Below are 5,830 nucleotides of genomic sequence, written 5' to 3' on the forward strand. Positions count from 1 at the left end.
TGGGGAAAATAAGTTTGCTGATTGTACTGCTGTTGATTCCTGAATGCTGACAGAGCCAGCCACAGGACACCTGAGCCCTTGGCTTGGCCACACTCTGGGTCTCTGCTTCCCTTTGTGTGGCTGGGTCAGCTCTCCTTGCCTCTGATTGGCTTCCTTGCCTCTGCTCTGTATATCTCTTCTCCAGCTTCTGCTCCTGAGTCCTTCTGGTCTCATTTTTCCCTTCCTTTCCCCACAGCTTTCCAACTTCTACTGATTATGTGTGATACTGTCCACATTTCCCAGGTCAAACTCTAGAAGTGAGGGATGGGACGTGTGCTATGACTGGCCCATCTCATTGACTGGAGCTTCCTCGGTACCCTAGCCAGCCTTTGGATTGGATGACCTCTCTGATCCAATCAGCTGTGGCAGGAGGAGAAGAGATGGTTCAAGTCGGTGATCCAGAGCAGATCTCCCTCTTACAAAGGACTCTGACCATTCCACAATGACCTGACTTAATTTATCCACACGGTCACAAATACAGCACAGTGATGGCAAACCACGTGCAAAACCAAGTCAATACTACAAAAGCTAAACTGTGCGAGTCATGTTCCAAGGCCAGGCCCCAGACAGATTCCAAATGCAGGCAAGGGCCAGCATGAAGAGAGATAGTTGAAAACAATTGCTGAGGTTGGGATGAGAGGTACCTAATCAACAGAGTCACCACAGGTGAATGGGTCAGTCTGGCTCAAAAGCACCAAGTTAAATGCTGTAATAATATGGGAATATTTCACCCTCTGTCTTCAATTTCTTCGTTGTGGAAACTACAAACTACACACTTAAGAAGAAGAGTGTGACTATCTTTTATAACTTATAAGTCCATTATTATTTGAATGAGATTAGCAAAATGTTACCCAGTAAAGCTAATAAGCAGCTCACTTTCATCATCCACAGAGTAGATTTCCCTTTGGGAGAGAAAATGACTTTTGCTTGAGAAGACAAATATTCACAGCTCCTTTCCGTCAATCAAGAAATATTTATGGGGCCATGAACAAGAAGTTTATAGGCTAATGGGGAAAACAACAAATAGAAAAGTTGAGAAACCAGGTAATTTCAGAGAATGGCAAATGTAAGAATGAAAGTACAATGTAATGGAGAGGCAGGAGGGAACTGCCTGAAAATGTAGAGCTGTGCTCCAGTAGCCATTTCTTGATGATGATTGTATAATGATATAGCTTTCACAATGTGACTGTGTGATTGTGAAAACCTTGTGTCTGATGCTCCTTTTATCTACCTTGTCAACAGATGAGAGGAACATATGGAATAAAAATAAATAATAGGGGGAACAAATGTTAAAATAGACTTAGTTTGAAATGCTAGTGATCAATGAAAGGGATCAGTAAGGGGTATGGCCTGTAAAATTTTTTTTTTCTGATTGTTATATTTTTCTGTTGTCGTTTTATTTCTTTTTCTGAATTGATGCTAATATACTGAGAAATGATCATGATGATGAATATGCAACTATGTGATGATATTGTGAATTGCTGAGTGTATGTGTTGGGAATATTTGTTTCTTGTAATTTTTTTTAATTAATAAAATTTTTTTTAAAAAAGATGTAATGGGGAGGGTGGAGGGAACTGTCTGAAAATGCAGAGCTCTGTTCCGGTAGCCATATTTCTCAAGGATGATTGAATAATGATATAGCTGTCACAATGTGACTGTATGATTGTGAAAACCTTGTGTCTGATGCTTTTATCTACCTTGTCAACAAACGAGTAGAACACATGGAATAAAATAAGGGGGGGAACAAATGTTAAAATAAACTTAGTTTGAAATGCTAGTGATAAATGAGGGTGAAGGGTAAGGGGTATGGTATGTATAATCTTTTTTTTTTCTGTTATTGTTTTATTTCTTTTTCTGTTGTCTTTTTATTTCTTTTTCTGAATTGATGCAAATGTTCTAAGAAATGATGAATATGCAACTATGTGATGATATTGAGAATTACTGAATATACATGTAGAACAGAATGATATGTTAATGTTTTTGTTTGTTCTTAATTTTTTTAATTAATAAATAAATTTTTAAAAAAGAATGAAAGCACACAGACCACTTAGAAAGCCCCTGCAGGTTTCCTGGCAAGAGATGGAGGCTTGGAGTTGAGGGCAATGGAGCTGGGGAGCAGCACAGAGGATGACCATACAGTTTGAAAATCTAACCAACAGGATGTGCTGATGGATGGCACTGAGGGAGATGGGTCTAGAGCAGCTGTTCGCCAACCCTCAGAACTTTCTCTCTTTCTAGTGGTGACAGACCCTGAACCAGGTGGGCACATGAGGGTGAGATGGAGGAGTAAGTCTGAGTCATGTTAAGGGGAAACTAGCTGGTTGGTTGGGAGAATGACATGGTTATCCAATCATCCCCACTTCTTGTCTTTGTTTCAGGCACCTGGACGATGAGGTCACATCACAACAAAAAAAATTTTTTCATTGATCTTAATTTATTGATGGCTTCTCTTCCCCTACCTCTCTTACTTCATGGATATATTTGGTAGCATTCCTTATGCTCCCTTGGGCTCATCTCTTTTGCTAACAGTGGTTCCTTCTAAATTTCTCCTCTGTTTGTTTCGATGTCTGGAGTTAACTTCTTTTTTCTTCCTTCAACTTGGACAGTGGTTGGGGGGAACATAGTCATGCAGACAAGTAATGTTTTAAAGATACGAATCTGATCATCTAGACAACAATTGGGTAAGGTAAAAATCCATCTGTAATTATCCATATGCATTTCCTAAGAATATAAGGATTTGGGGGAAGAAATGCTGAAATTGTGCTTGCGAACATTTAGTGAAAGCTTATTGTGTTCTGGTACTGAACTAGGGACTCATTCAAGTGCTGTTATTTCCAATTTATGAGTGAAGAAACTGAGGCACAGAGGGATGACATCATTGCTAAGATCATAAGTAGGAAAGCCAGGATTCAGACACAGCTATCTCGCATTAAAGCCCTTACACTTCACCTTTGGGCTTTGCTGCCTCCCCTTATTGACTCAGCCAAGATCATGTTTTTTCTCTCTTTAAAAGTCCCCACTTTATGGTTCTGTAATCATATACCAATTAAACATGTAATAAATATTCATTGTATGCTACTACATATAGGTTTCATATAGAAAGAAGGAGAAATCACATTCCCTGCCCTGAAATAGTTTCTCTTTATACAAGGAAGTCCAGAAACAATGATGGGGGGAAATGAAATATCTAAGCCATTGAGTGAGATGCCAAAGGCATTAATCTAGTTAATCGCCAAATGGACTATATATTTACTGGCTTAACTCAGAGATCAGAGAAAGGAAAGAACACTTAAGCGGAAACTCTTCTATGAAAATCTTTAAGAAGAGAGATGTGGTTTGAGCTAAATAGTAAAGCTGTAGAATAATCCTGGAATTTACAAGAAATCAGACTGTAACCAAGTTACAGGAGGAATGATGAGGAGGACTGGATGGAGTGGCCCAGAGAAGGGCCCTCCTTGCTGGAACCTCAGCTCAGGTGTGGGTGCTGTGTTCTCGCCTATACCTGAGTGCCAGGTCCAAAATCTCAGATAAGACTTGTGGCCAGGCTTCCCAAGGGTCTTTATGAGAATCAAGTTAAACACAAACACAAATACATACACACACACACACATCTAGGAAGCCACATGATTTGGGCTCCACTGAGGCAGTACCAAGATCAGGCAGGTCCATTTCCAGTCTGCCCAACATATTTTCAATGATATTAGAAAAAAAATGTGGATTTAATTTGCTCCCTTAATCCACTAATTTGTTCAACAAAAATTGTGAAATGCAGTAAATCTTTTTGGTTCCAAACTGGCTCTCAGGAGGACAATCGAGGGTAGCCATGGATGGGGTCCAAGAAAACGCCTTTGCCCAGGCGCTCATGTCCCTGCTGTTGTGACATTTTCATGAGGAAATGCATCCCTTGCCTAAGGGCAGGGAAAGACAGAAGACAAGAGCTTTCTTCAGACTTGTGGTGGAGTGGTTGTGTCCTAGCAAAAAGGATCTGGAGTTGCTGGGTACCGTAGTCCAGTAGCTTCATGTCACAGAGCCTGTCTTCTCCACTGTCAACTGGGGTTACTATCACCTCCTTGGAGAGGCTGACTGGGACATAATGGGGACACCATGAGTACAAAGCACAGGACTAGAGCCTAGCTAGTGATGATAAAAGGAAGCAAAACAGAAAAGTCTAGAACTAGTTTCCACCTAGTTCTCAGAACAGTTAGATTCTGGGGATATTAGACTTTGTCTCACTTTCTCCATTGCTCAACTCAGCTTTCTTCCAGGCTGGACCTGTTGTTCTCAGGCAGGCTGTCCCCGCTGAGAAGGCAAGCTGTCCTCTGGGGCTTCAAGCCATATCCTCTCCTCTCAACCTCCCCAACAGGAAGGCAATGCCTCTCCCTTCACAGCTGTGAACGAAGTCGTATCACTGAGCCTGTGGCTCTCGGGTTGGTTTGGATTCTATGCCCGTTTGTGAACGAATCCTCCTGCTTTAAGAGATGCAATGCTCTGATTGGCTAGACCTGTATCACGTGCCTATTCTGAAACTATTTCTCATGCTCTGATTGGGCAGAACTGGTCACATGTCCATCCCTTTTAGTGAAGAGCCCACTGCAGGAACCAAGGATTGAGAGTGGAGTGGGGTGAGAATGGGCGCTTGTTCCTGGAAGGAAGTCAGGGTGCTATTACTAGAAGAGAGGGAATAGATACTGGAAAGACTTTTAAAATACTTTGTTAATGTAGCAGCAATAGTTATTTCTACCATGCTCTGGCAGGGTATTAAGTGATTCACAACTAGAACACCTTGCCTACATCGAAGATAACTTTTAACATGCTGATGCCTGAGCCTCATAAAGCAGAATTTTCTTCTGCCTTTAAGCCTGTACAAAGTGCATATCAGAGCTTTGGGGTCATGCAGACTGGGTCCAAATCCTGTCCCCTACCCCGCCTTCTTCACTGTGTGATCTTAAATAGGTCACTCCATCTTTTTGAGCCCCAGTCTGCTGGATCGTTACATGGAATTACGTCTACACATACCTCCTGGCCCTATTTTGAGGATTAAGTAATAATAGTCGAGTTTTATTTAGTGTTTACTATGCTCCAGGCACTATTCTAAGTGCTTGCAGACATTACCTTATTTAATCTTCGCAATAAATCTATGCAACAGGTACTATCAGTGTCTTCGTGGTGCGCATAAGGAAATTGGGGCACGAGGTGCATAAATATCCCAGGGTCACACAGTTAGATGGTGGAGCCAGGATGTAAACACAGGCAGGCAAACTCCACCACGTGCTTCAACCCCACCCAGTGCTCCTTCCGGATTAAATGAGGTAATGTGCAAGCAAGAGCTATGTAAACTGTAACACACTATATAAATGTCACTCATTATTACTTCTCCCCTCCCACTCTGGTCAATAAAGCCATAAGAGACCTAAGGAATCTACTATTCAGAAATTTTCTCACAGCTCTAGCCTTGGTCCCTTAGCTAGGGCTTGCTCCCAGAATGCTTTTTGATGCCTAATGATGCTTTCTATTCGAGTTCAGGCGCAGATGTTTCTTGGATGTGGCGGATTAAGCTCTAGAGAACTCAACAAAGTGATGAGTAGGAAGAAATGATCAGGCACCAGCTGAGAACTCCAACTAGGGGAATTTTCCTTGCACACATGGGTTCATTCACTCCACAACTACTAATAACCACAAGGATGACCTGGGGTCATAATGGACAGGAGAGATGTTTTGGACACCAAAACCAGCATAGTTTCCTTGTGGAGTTTCCACAATGTAGTTCCCTGTGGAGTTCCCAGTGTGGTG

At 41.8% G+C, this 5,830-nt stretch overlaps 1 long non-coding RNA gene across 1 annotated transcript in view; it reads right to left on the reverse strand.

Annotated features, from left to right (window-relative positions):
* Positions 1-4,473, reverse strand: part of LOC143664605 (uncharacterized) — a 46,170-nt gene extending 41,697 nt beyond the window's left edge. Inside the window, exon 1 of the long non-coding RNA XR_013166542.1 lies at positions 4,274-4,473. This is a non-coding gene — a long non-coding RNA (uncharacterized LOC143664605). The remainder of the gene's footprint in view (positions 1-4,273) is intronic.
* Positions 4,474-5,830: the final 1,357 nt, after the last annotated feature.

Source organism: Tamandua tetradactyla, chromosome 20, assembly GCF_023851605.1.
Source record: "Tamandua tetradactyla isolate mTamTet1 chromosome 20, mTamTet1.pri, whole genome shotgun sequence".
Classification (NCBI taxonomy): domain Eukaryota; kingdom Metazoa; phylum Chordata; class Mammalia; order Pilosa; family Myrmecophagidae; genus Tamandua; species Tamandua tetradactyla.